Raw genomic sequence first — 13,836 nt, 5'->3', positions numbered from 1 at the left:
TTTTTTTATTGTTGTTATCGACCTGAATATAACATTCAAATTATATATAAGAAACAATGTTTATGCACTTTTACGGTTGAGATTTTATAGGCAACTCTCATGAAGTTCAATGTTAAGGCTACTCTGAAAACCATAACTTTGCCCCGTTGCGTGTATTATGCTGCATTACATGATAGAGTGTGTGTCTCTGGTTTTTTTCTTCTCTTTCTCTCTAAATATTTTATAATGAGTTAGTGTAAAACCAAAGTTACAGATGCAGTAGAAACCAGAACGTTGAATTTCTCAACTTGGAACGGTTGAGATTTTATTCTTCTCTCTTTTATTAAATTAGTTGGGGGGCATCTTTTTTTTTTTTTTTTTTAAGAAAGCAAAAAGAAGCCAGTGTGTGAACACACCATGGGCGGACGGGGGGTGTCAGAGTGAAAGGTTAGTTTCTTTTACCTGATGCAGCAATTTGTACATGTGTATATGTACTATTTTCAAACTTCTGTAACTATGCTATGTCTAAGTAACATTTCTATAACCATACTATTTTAAGGATCAGGGTTCCGCCAACCCCATTCCTGACCACTAGCTCTGGACGAGGGCTTAGAAGGGGGGAGGAGGGAATCACTGGTTCTGCAGCCATTTGTACTTCTCCTTCAAAGCATATTTACATCTGACAGGTAGTGGGGCACCGTCCTTTGCAGATCATATCACCACCATTCCCTTTTCAACAGCTTCCTCATGGATTTCAGCAGCAGATTTGAAACTGCTGAAGTTAGAGGATACAATTGTATGACTTTTGAAAGATGGGTTCCAGGCTTTCTGGTAATGTACAGTGACAGTATTCGTTTTTACTTCTATGAGTTGATACAGTTACCACAGAAATAATTCAGGAATTGAAGTGGGAGGTTGGGGGTAGAAAGGAAACAAAGTAAGTTAATAATAATAAATGTGATTTTATGACCTGCTAGGCCCGGGGGGGGGGGGGGGGGGCGGCGGAATGGTCTACACACATTCCACTGGAAGAGATTCAGCTTTCCCTTACAGTATACGTTAGGAATCAGGACCCAAATCCGCGCAAAAAGTCATACACAGGACTCATTTTACTGAGGTGTGTACCTGAGTGCTGTACTGGACAAGTTATATTGCCAAGCATCAGGGCTAATAATTAGGCTTAAAAAACTGTCACTGGTGGCTCTGGCTAGCAGTGCTTTTTAAAAATTTGTCCTACTATAGTCTTAAACTAATGAGCTTTCCCGGCACCTGACCAAATCAGGCCCACATGCACACGAAGTTTGAAGTTTTACAAGGAGGGCGTTAAGAGTTTATAGCAAAAACAAAAACCCAACACATTTCTTTATGAGCACTTTGATTTGATATCACAAGAAGTTGTCAAAAATTATTAAAATAAACTAAACACCACCATTGCTTTTGTTTAGAAAGAACACGAGAAATTTCAGAATAAAGGATATTTTTATTCAGACCCACCCACCCCACAGAACAGGACTTAGAATGGAAGCACCTCAGCCATCACAACGTTATCCCAATATATATGTTTCCATATACACATTATGGTCTTACTGCAAAGCTATTCAGTAATTTTAAAAGCTAAATCTTGGTCTTATAGAGACATTATTAGTGACTATTGTACTGTATGCTGTAATGCTTTCTATAATATGTTTAAATAAAAAGACGTTGCCAGAGGTATGTATATGGCCTTTTAAAAAAAAAACCACCACACACAAATCCATAATTACAGTGATTAGGCCTTCCAGCTGTGCTGTGGAATTAATGTTTTTCTCCTTGTTCATCTGAAACATGCACACTCAGGAGTTAGTATGTAGTATCACAACCATTAAGTAATTTAAAGTTGCATTTTCTGCTAATATCCATTATGGCATTAGTTTATGGTACCCAAGAGTAGGGGATGAATAAGCATTTAGTGTGGTTGCACATCAAGCTAGTTCTATGCAACTGCAAAAGTACAATAAAATAGGCAACACAAATGTGAGGATCATCATTATACTGCTAAGCCGATATGCAATGAAGGTTGATTGAAATATAGTATGGAACATTAGCAGTATCTTTGTCCAATAACCATTGGGGAAGATAAAAGCTTAGAAACACTATATTCTATTTTAAAACGTTAGAAAGATTAATGTATGTGACATACATAGTTTAGATAAATCAGTTGATCTCATACACTGATGGAACAGGTAGGCCGCACTATAACAAAACTTGTACAAAGAAATAGTAAACATCTTTCCCAAGCTTACAAAAAAAGTTTAAAAAGGTAATGGTAACACCTGATAGACATCATTTTGTGATATCTTATACACATCAGCCACAGACCATTGTTAATGCTGAATACATTACATGAGGGTAGAGTAGTGGACTTAAGGTAAAGGATGCCAGTGTTGGGAGAATTTCTGGGTTTCAGTCTCTAGATAGTAAGATATATTATTGTTTGGATATCAGTGAGTTAAGTTTATAGAGCACTTTGGGATGAGTGTTATGTCATTGTAAAAAAAGTGTATAAGAAGAATTTATACAAGTTACATGCAAAAAGGACATACTTACTGTGCCAGAGGGATTTCAAATCAGCACCCCGTCTTTCAGGTTCTGACAACTCTGTCACTCACTTTATAGGTACTTCAGGATTAGTCATGGATCTGTTCTATCTCCCAGACTCCATCAGCTCCAAATTCCCTCCTTTTGTAGCGGAGTCCTTCCAAATATGTTCCTCCTTCAAAAGGCTTCTTAAATTCTAGGGCAGCATCTGGGTCCTGCTCTAGGGTAGCCATTTTGGAAATAAATGGTCAACTGGAGCACTGTTCAGCTCCTTCCTTTATGATTCGAGCAATGGTTTCTAACTCCTGCCTGGAGGCTGGTATGCTTTGATATACTCATCCAGTCACCACATCGATTTTGCATCTAGCAGATCTTGTGCTTCAATTTTAAAAAAGCATCTAGCCCATCTGGTTGCAAAAATAACCTTGTTTATATGACCAGACAGTGCTGTTTTGCAGAGTCTGCAGATACTATCTGAAGCAACAGCACTAAAAGGTGTAAACTGTCCCATTTTTCTAAGTAAGGTGTTAATTCTGAAGCATGATGATGCTGGTTCAAAAGTCAAAGTTAATATTTGCTGATCTTTTCTGCAGAAACATCCAGATAACGTTAGCTGTGCAGAGAACATGAGAAATGTCTATTATTTTTGTGAAAATGTTTGACTCAGTTTACTCACTAGCTTTTGTACTGCTAACTACTTGAGAGCAAGGTATTAACTTCTTTCCAGAGACTGGGACATAATCAATGAATTGATTGGATGTGGGTCAGGTAGATATGTTTGGGTTGGGCGAACAGTCGACCAAGAATTGTGAATATGTGAATGCAGATACCTTGGAGATACAAGTACCAGCCAAGGGGATCTGTTGGATGTAGATGGGCAATTATTCATCTGACCACAACCCCCTTCCCTCAGCTGAACCAGAGGGAGGAGCAATATACGTGAAAACAGCATGACTGTGACTTGAGACAAAGGACTAAAAGTGTTAGGAGACAGGGATAAGTAACCTGCTCTCCCAGCAGATGGGGTAATCCAAACCAGGACTGTTAGGTAAGGCTAGGGAGGTTTGCAGCAAGCAAAATGGAAAAAGACTGCCTAGGAAGGAGTACTGTGGAAAGGGATCTGGGGGTCATAGTGGATCGATCACAAGGTAAATATGAGTCAACAGTGTAACAACTGTTGCAAAAAAAAAAAAAAAAAAAAAAAAAAAGCAAACATCATTCTGGGATGTATTAACAGGAATATTGTAAGCAAGACATGAAAAGTAATTCTTCCGCTCTACTCCACGCTAATTAGGCCTCAGCTGGAGTATTGTGTCTAGTTCTGGGTACCACATTTCAGGAAAGATGTTGACATATTGAAGAAAGTCCAGAGAACAGCAACAAAAATGATTAAAGGTCTAGAAAACATGACCTATGAGGGAAGACTGAAGAAATTGGGTTTGTTCAGTCTGGAGAAGAGAAGACTGAGAGGGGACATGATAACAGTTTTCAAGTACATAAAAGGCTGTTACAAGGAGGAGGGTGAAAAATTGTTCTCCTTAACCTCTGAGGATAGGACAAGCAGCAATGGGCTTAAATTGTAGCAAAGGCGGTTTAGGTTGGACATTAGGAAAAACTTCTTAACTGTCAGAGTGGTTAAGCACTGGAATAAATTGCCTAGGGAGGTTGTGGAATCTCCATCATTGGGGATTTTTTAAGAGCAGGTTGGACAAACACCCGTCAGGGATGGTCTAGATAATACTTAGTCCTGCTTTGAGTGCAGGGGACTGGACTAGATGACCTCTCGTGGTCCCTTCCAGTTCTATGATTCTATGCAGTCTGCCTTTCAGGCAAGAGCGAAGAGGGACACACCTAACCAAGCAAGAAGAAGTTGGTGAGTGAGGGGAGAGAGATGCTTTTAGGCTTTGCTTTACTTTTTAATCCAATGTCCCTAAATACTGTATTCCAGCTGTTTTGAGAAGGCTGTCCTGCATCACTGAAAACATCTGCTGCTTGCACAGTTCTCAAAGGCAAGTCTCCAACAAGGTCCGTGCTCATCTAGACCTGCTGATGGAGCTATGGTGAAAAATTGGACTGCTGAAGCTAGGGACCCAGTCTCTGAGTAGTGGATTGGCTCCCCACTTCAGGAAAGTAGAGGTCCCCAGGCCTAACCCTATGGGTATGCTCCCAGGAACAGTACATAAAGGTCAGAAGCAAAGCACATCCCATGGATCCGTGACAGGATGCAAGTGAGGTGAGGCACTAAATGCTCCTAAATAGAGTTTTAGAAGCTTAAAATGAAGTAAATAGAGGGAAAAGACAGCATGTTAGAGCCCTTCTAAGACAGTCAATATTTAGCCCCAGCTTTCACCCAAATTTTCTGCTAACTGTCCAGACAGCAACTAGCCATTCCTAGGCTTCTCTGCCCAGAAGGAAAACAAAGGGCAGAAACATCAGTGGTCTAAAGATCACCCTCCATCATTTTTCCTACTGTGCGCTGCTGAATGCAAGTTAACTTTATCAAAACCTTGATCCTGCAAAGGAATCTATGTAGACAGACCCCTATACCCAAGCAGATGGAGGTCAATGGTGCTGTCACACCACACAAGTATAAGGCCCTCCCGCTCTGTCATGGAACCCTCTGGAGTATAGAGGCTTAAAACGTTAATTTCTTCAGAGCCATATTCTACCCGCAATCTTTGATTGCAGAATCTTATTGGTAGCAATGAGAGGTCTGCTACAGATGGTGGAGGGTGGAATACTGCTGCCGCTGCCCCAGCCCAGGGGTCTTACGTGTTCCTTTGGTTTTCTCCACAGCATGACACCTCCGGCTAAGTCTGTACTTTCTCTTTTCCAGGTTGCTTGAAGCCTATACTTTTCAGGATAAGTTTAAAAGGTACCCTATCTGGATTTAGGGATTGTGCCTTTTTGTTTGTCTTTTTATGATGTATACAGGCATTCTGAAAGTTTTCAATGTGTTCTTTTTCCTGCTTTTATTATTATTTAACTTCAGAAATATTAGCAATGTTAACTCTGGTTTTACTGGAGAACTTCGTGGATGTCTCAAGGATGTCTATACTGCCGTGTGAAGAGTGACTGCAGCTCGAGCAGACGTATATGCAATAGCAGGGTTAAAAATAGCCATGTAAATGTGGCAGCACAGGCTTTCAGCCTGGGCTGTACGTGCATGCTGGGGACCCTGGACATCTACTTTGTCTGAAGCCTGTGCTCTCACATCTACATGGCTATTTTTTAACTGTGCTAGTGTGTGTATGTCTACCTGAGCTGCAATCACACCTCACACTACACTACAGACATCCCTCAAAGCATTGTGTGCTCTCACATCTTAACATTTCCTTTCTACTCAATGTTAATTGCTAAAGTTAAACAAGTTTTAACAGAAAAATAATTGAAACAAACCCAAAAGGCAAAGTTTAGCAGTCTAAAAATTCTGTTCTCAACTACTCAACCTTCACTCTCTTGTGATCTCATAGTTGAACTAATTCTCAAGTCATCATAGAATCTTCAAGGAATAATGAGACCTGAATTTCCAATAAAGAGTAGATATAAACAAAACAAAAAAAACAAACAACCCAGGTAGTTTTTAGTGAACAAACCCTCAAGGCCTTTTTTTTTTTTTTTTTTTTAAATAGATCATATAGAACATAATTTCAACTGTTTTTCCTTTGAAGGTGACCTTCCTGCTACCTTTTTACTAGTCTCAAACAAGGTGATATACAATCTTTCGGTTTTCTATAGTACCCAAGTCAAATATCAGGAGCTCTAAGAGCCATGCAGTGCCCAATTGTATAATGGCACTATACATCTGAAAACTGGCTAGCCAGCAACAGCTCTCACCCACATTCAACTTAAAGTAGATAGAAGGAGGGGAAAAACAACAAGCAGCTCTCAATACATTTGCATTTTACACAGATGGGAAGTTCTCACAGGAACATGCAAAGTCAAACAAACATCTCAGTTTTTAAGAGAGATAATAAAGACTGAGCATACAAACAGCACATTGAGCATACCCTACAGTTTCATATTATAGTTCCCTTTAATTAAAAGGCATATCATCATCCAGAGCTGCAGTCATCAATATTTACCTCCAATAAATTGCAAGAACTGAACACTTCAAACCATCTTATTATCAACATGCCCCCATGAACCACAGATTCAGATTCCAGTTGATAAACTGAGTCCCATATTTCATGCAAGGGGTGGGGCAAAGAGAGATAGATAGAGAGAGAGAGAGAGAGAGAGAGAGAGAGAGGTGGTGTCTCTAAGGTTATCTACTATGCATAGATATTAGAGGAAGAGATTAAATAAAGATGACTTGCCACTGGAATTCCAGTGGAAATCTTTCCCTGGAGAGAGGCCTTAACTATCAGTTTCTAAATATTATAAGATACCATTAAAATAAGCTATTATTAGTACTGTACTCCCTAGGAAGAATAAAAAAATTTAATTCTATTTATAGGCAAGTTTCCTCATGATCTGGAACATTCCATAAAAACAATCTGGATCAATTTTAAATTACTTTCTTCAATACAGATAGATAAGGATGATGTAAACAGACACACAGGCACAAACTTCACATCCTAAAGATAACTATCACAAAAGCAAAGCAGCTTTACAAGGAGGAATTCTCTGCCTTTTCAAGGGTAGTTTACCCAAGATTTCCCTCTGATTGTTTCAAATATTTCCAAGTTTATTCGACTTCAGGGGCACATACTAACAACATGCCGAATTACCCTATAACCATTGCTCAAGTCTTGGGGCAAAAGAACTCTGCCAAAGCTTCTGGTGATTGTTACCTATTCTTAAATTCTAAGATTAACATGCTTCCAGTGAAGTTTTTCAAGACAAAGCAAATTAAAACGGCTCAGGATATTGGTAATGAGATAGGGAGCCCTTCACCTCAAAGGCTGATCTACTCACAAAATTGCACTGATTTAACTAAGAGTGATTTTATACCAAGTTAGCTACATCGGTGCAGCTTTGTAGACAGGCAGCCATATCCATTTTAATCTGGTTTATATCGGTTTAGCTTCCATCAGCAAATTTACAGGTGTAAGAAACACACAGCCAGTTTTTGACTGGTGTAAACCCATGGGTTTGCACTGGTTCAGCTACATCAGTGAAAGTCCTCTGTACAGACAAGCCCCAAGTCATGAGCTCACATCTGTTCTAGGTCAATATTCAGTTCCCCACATGACATGAACAGGTGTTTCTCCCAGTACAAGTGACCAAACTTTCAGTCTATGGTGGGATTAAAAAGCGAACACTTCTCAGCATTAAAGGGGGTTCTTCCATAACCCCACAGAGGTATACCAGCAGAATAGAGTAGTGCAGGGGGAAGTAGTGAGGCTGCCTATGGTACATCTGTCCCGAAGCATTCCAGAGACCACCAACCTCACATCTTTCACTAACACTAAATTTGCTGCTAAAAGAGAAGATTTGCAAGAGAGAACAATTGAGATTTCTGGCTTGCCAGACAATGCATTTAAAGAGGTAGTGTCAATTTAACTTTAGCTCACACTTATGCAAAGACAACCAACAGAAGCATTCCCAATCTTAAAAAGACACACAAATGGAAACAGTTGCTTTTAACAAATAATTTCATGCAGTGTTTGAAAGCCTAATGTCCCAGTATTAAGAACACTGAGTGTAAACAATGTCATGGATTTTTCATTGTCCACGCTGAGATAAATGCAGAAGTAAACAAGAAGCATTCAGTTTCAATTGGATTTTTAAAATGTCTCTGTTTAATAACCAAAAGATATTATTAGTAACACAGCCAAAGAAATCTACTTAGAACATTATTTTTGAATTAGTGTTCTTTTAACTCATTTTGAAGATGAAATATATTATACCCCTTCTTAAAAGGGCACCTAGGCCCAAAAAAAAAGTCAGCAGCATAATTTGTCAAAGAATATACAGTACATTTCTACTCAACACGAGACCCCTCGATCACAACCTAGGAGAGAGAATTTCTAAGAGACAGTTTAGTATATTTCTCAACACACTACAAATAAGATGTTAAGAGAAAAAAACATTAATTTCTGTGGTACATGAACACAACACTATCTGATCATTCACTATCGGAAAGTTCAATGTGTACTCCACACATCTCGTAGAACACTCTGCAAGAACTGAAAAAGTACTTATAGCTGAGAATCAAAGGTAGCAAACTGACATTGAACAATAAATGGAAAGAAGTACAATCCCAAATGCTTCTATAACATTAACACACTGCTTAAAACAGCCACATCAAAAATCTAATCTCTGTAGCCGAAGAACTGCTGCAGAGGCGCATGCCACTAGTAAGACATGAAAGTATCTTAAACTTGGTATAAGTATTCCAGATGGAGAACCAAAACATTGTATAATACAGTCAAGGCTTTGTTATCCGGCATGTTGGGAGAATGGGGGGTTCCGGTTACTCAAAAATTCCGGTTAACGAGGAGTTATACTTACCAACGGAGGGATGGAGTTTGGGTGAGGGAGGGGGCTCAGGGCAGGGGGCTGGGGCAATGGAGGGGTTTCACGGTGCCAGATCCAGGCAGCGCTCACCTCCAGTAGCTCCCCACAAGTGGTAACACGTCCCTTGGTTCCTAGGCAGAGGTGTGGCCAGGTGGCTCTGTGTGCTGCCTCCGCCTGCAGGAGCCGCCCCCACAGGCTGCGGTTCCCGGCCAACGGGAGCTGTTGAGCCTGCGCTCGGGGCGGGAGCAGCGCATGGAGCCCCCGTGGCCGTTCCACTGCCTAAGAGAAGAAGGGACATGTCGCAGCTTCCGGGGAGCCACATGGAGCCAGGTAGGGAGCCTACCAGCCCCACGCCAACCAGACTTTTAATGGCAACCCTACTGAAGATTTTTTATTGGGAGATATCAGAAATGCCAGATTCTAGAGCTTTCCAATTGGTAAAGTGCCAGATAACACAGCTTTTACTGTATAATGATTAAATTTGTTAAAATAAGATACCTGACCTTATAAGCAAGTCCACCTAATGGATTTACTAAAGAAATTGTACCTGCATTTCTAAAAAACTTCAAAAGCACTGCTCCCTAAAATTAGCAAGTTTGACAAACCATACTTTTTCCTAGAAAATCCTTTTGTGACTTTTTTAAGATTCATTTTCCTACTCTGGAAAGTGAATCTAAAAAATGGCATTGTGAAGTTTAACATTTCTTCTCTCTCATCAACTCCAGTTCAAATTTGGTCAGCATACAAAAACAGATTTCTCCCCCCCCAAACTGCCAACTCTGAAAACTGATCTGGAATCTGAAAGCCAAGCTGGGTTCCTTCTGGCTCCTGAATCATCAGCAATGAGGATTCTACAATCAGAAATCTGGTTAGCAATTCTGTCAGTGACGATGCACAAACCAGAAGTGAATCCTGTTCATCCTACCACTGCTGAATTGGCTCTCCAGGGCCAACAGGAGTAAAATCTTATTAGCAGCAAAAAGCAAGACTATATGGTTTTGAGTATGCACATGATGCAGATTTACCACATAAGATGCTGCCCTTTTTGCCCTATAGTCCTTCTTAAAAGACTATAATCTCATTCTGAAAAACGACTTGTGCATTTCCAAAATTTTAGATCTCCATTGTCCATTCCTCCACCCCACTCTCCACACTTCAGGGTAAATTGATATTTATTCCAAACATTTTGAAGTTAAACAACTCTGTCAGAACTTGGAGACAAACATGCTATGGTACCTGCTAACAAAGACAGAAACAAACTCTCACTCCAATACATTCAGTGAGAGAAACAGGACACTCAGAAAGATGTGTTTGAATGAAATGGAATCAGTTATTAAGTTTTTGTGTATGTAAGTTTGTATCAAATACAATCTACATCCTTCAGACCTCATGCTTTTTCAGGAAAAAGTCACTTCTCTGAAATATCTCAGAGTCCGTGCCCAGAAGCCAAACTCCATGCCCGGACATTTCATCCATCACCACAAACAGGTTCCCTAATCACCCTCTCCCTACATATGTAAATCGCACTGCTTAGCATATGAGAAACTAGACTGGACACCAAACTAGTAAGTGTACAATAAAAATCCTGCACTAAATTCACCACTCTGCCAGTACAAGGCCTCACCTGTGAAGAAAATAAACAGTTTAAAATACATATACATACGAAGAAAAATGTATTGCTCTACGCATTAGAACTTACTTGATAGAAACACTGAAGAGCGCCACTAGATTCAGATGTGAGAAAAATAATTTAAGATGGCTGCCTCCATTGACTGAGATCAAAACAGAGGCATAGGCATATTTGAATTTCATCAGCTGTGTCTTTGTTATTATATATTCTTCTTCATGGAACGTACAATTTGAGGGGTCTAAAAAGTCATTGAACTCACTTTTTGTTAGTACCCTTAGCTAGGAATTTGACCCAATACTCCTTCAGGCTACAATCGGAATTAATTCTAAATAAATTCAATACTTTAGTGTGCACCAGTTTATGTAAACAAAATAAATCATGCTACAGAACTGTTTTAAACACCCGATTCATCCAAAGAGGAGGCATTTGCCTGCAACTCTGAAAATTAAACTAGTTTTCCAATGAATTAATCGCAGACTGTTACCAAAAGTAATCTCCAAACCTCTAAATAAAACCAAGTTGTAATACAAGCTTGCAAAACTCTGCTCCCACACTTGCCCTAGAGCAATTAATTTCTTTAGATGGGTGAGTAAAACATCATTTGTGTTTACATAATTATGGTCAGGCTAGGTAAGCAGATATTCTGCCTGGGCTGAAAAAATATTCATAATAATTTTGCAAGACCCCTCTATAAAACACTGAAATTCAGCAAGACTGTATAAACTCAACTATGCCACCATAATTGGGAAGAAACAAGGCTTGTGGGATTCACATTTGCAGCTTATTAACAGACACCAGTTAACAGACTCTTACACTTTGCATTGATGGAACCACTGCACAGAGAAATCTGAAGAAATGAGAAGCTTTCAGAATCAATTCTGACACTAGGAGAGATAAAGAGAAGCTAGAGGAGGGCAACAGAAAAGCTGCAAACACACACTTCACTCACTTTTGACAAAAAGTATCAGGATTAAAATGCAGAAGAGACAAAAAATATTGCCAAACTCCCTAAGCAGCTGTCTTTGGAGGTCAAATATCCCAGAGGAACAAAAAGGCATTTTTTCAAAAGCAGTGATTTGGAATGTTGTTACAGATCTCATTCACTTCAAATTGCTGCACTCTTCAGCAACTCAAGCCTCTTTCCCCCAAAAAGCTTACAATAAAATATGAGTAGGTTTGGATAAAAATTAATTTTTATCTGTACTGCAAATGTTGATAAATGCTGATTTTACTGTAGACAAAGAAACCAAAGATACCTCCAAAATTTACAGATATGCCAAGTAAGAAAAATGCTGCTTGAGAACTTCTTAGAGTTTGACTTAAGAATGTTTACTTTGTAGATTCTGGTGTGATGTTGACAGTTTGTGTTTTAATGGCTATAAAACTGTAACTTTTTGAATCTCAATGTCTACAGTTATTAAATTATTGTCTGACCAGCCTCCACCATTTCCCACAACTGCAAACATTTAAATCGACCAAAACAAATACTTTAAAATAAAATTTATACTGTTTGTCAAAATTATTTAAAAAATTAAAATCAAATTCTGCCAAGCCTACATTTCAGGCAGGTATGCAAGATGAGAGAAGATCCTTCCACAGCTTGAGCTTGGGTTACCTTGCTCCCAAGGAGAAAAGTCCCTCTGTTGTGCATTGTGCCTAATGCTTGTATTGCCAAACCAACGAAGAGATATTCCTCCTCTCTCTCCCCCCCGCAAACATATCCCCATGTTTTGTATAGCTCTCCTGATCCCCAGTATGTCACCCAGCCCCTGTGCAACAACAACCCAGAACAGCTGTGGAGAGCCATCTCCCTGCTACTGATTACGTATAAAATTCAAGAGGGGTGTAAGGTGCTGAACAGATGATGAAGATCCCTGAATCAAGGGCTGACAACAAGAACCCCATGTGTACAGGCCCCGGCCTCTGGTACCCCTTCTTCCCACCACTGTCCTCTATATCTCCTCTTTCACCCCACTGTGATCACTTCTCTCTCCAGCTGCCCCCACTATTGTTACTGCAGCCCCATAAGAACCAAACATTATTGCACCCCTCGCGTGCACCCCACTAGCTGCCCCTCCTCCAAAAAAGCATTGCACCTATCCCTTTCCAGCCGCCCCTCCCCCCCCAACAACAACCAAATATTATTCCACCCCCTTGCAACGTACCCCCACTAACTGCCCCTGCCCCAAGGCCCATAACACCTATCTCTTCCAGTTGCCTCCTCCCTCGTTAGCCAAATATAATTGCATCCCTCCCCATTACATGCATCTCCACTAGCTGCCCCTCCCCCAAGGCACCCCCCCAGCTGCCCCCATCAGAACATTATTGCACCCCGTCCCTCTGCCCCTCCCCCAAAGACCCACACACTGCCCCCATACCCCCGCCCCCACAGAGCCCTGTGCTGGCGCCGCACCCCTCCCCCAGCCCGGAATCGCGGCCCCGCCTCCCCTCCTCCAACCCCAGATCAACAAAAACATCCACAGAGCGGCCAGATCAGGCCCACCCCCCGCGCCGAACCGGGCCGGGCTCCCCCGCGGCCCCGGCCCCGGCCCCAGGACAGGCCGCGGCCCCGCACTCACCGCTCCGCCGCCTCCTGCCTCAGCCGCGGCCGCTGAGTAACAAGCCGGGGCCGGGCCGCGCGCAGAGACGCAGCGCCCCGCCCCCTGCGCCGCCGGCCCGCGGGGGAGGAGGGAGCGGGAGCTTCTCCTCCCCCGGCCCTGAGGCAGTCTCGCCCACAGGCTCCGTGTGCCCCCCCCGAGACAGCCCCCCAGCTCCGTGTGCCCCCCGTGTGCCCCCCCGGGACAGCCTCCCCACTCCGTGTGCCCCCGCACGTGCCCCCCCGGGACAGCTTCCCCGCTCTGTCTGCCTCCCGCACCCCTCACTCTGTGTCCCCCGAGGACAACCCCCCCCTGCTCTGTGAGCCTCCCACATGCCCTCCCAAGACAGCCCCCCAGTCCGTGTGCCCCCCGCATGCCCCCCGGAACAGCCTGCCCGCTCCGTGTGCCCCCCCAGGACAGACCCCCCCCAGCTGCGTGTGCCCCCGACAGATTCCCCTGCTTCGTGTGCCCCCCGCCCAGCCTTCCCGCTCTGTGTGCCCCCGCATGCCCCCCCAGGACAGCCCTCCCCATACCACATGGCCCCCAGGACAGCCCCCCCCCCGTGTGCCCCATGGGACACTCCCGCTT

General features: G+C 42.2%; 1 protein-coding gene across 4 annotated transcripts in view; it reads right to left on the bottom strand.

Moving 5' to 3' along the window:
- Positions 1–13,331, bottom strand: part of MAPK8 (mitogen-activated protein kinase 8) — a 112,819-nt gene extending 99,488 nt beyond the window's left edge. For 2 of the 4 annotated variants that reach the window (XM_074958568.1, XM_074958571.1), the window contains exon 1: positions 13,231–13,298. The gene's annotated coding sequence lies outside the window, so the exon portion shown is untranslated. Of the gene's footprint in view, positions 1–13,230 lie in introns of all 4 variants that reach the window. The other 2 variants (XM_074958569.1, XM_074958573.1) reach the window with 2 other exon arrangements.
- Between the last annotated feature and the right edge of the window lie 505 nt (positions 13,332–13,836).

Source organism: Natator depressus, chromosome 7, assembly GCF_965152275.1.
Source record: "Natator depressus isolate rNatDep1 chromosome 7, rNatDep2.hap1, whole genome shotgun sequence".
Lineage (NCBI taxonomy): Eukaryota > Metazoa > Chordata > Testudines > Cheloniidae > Natator > Natator depressus.
This window is presented reverse-complemented; position numbering and strand designations above follow the sequence as displayed.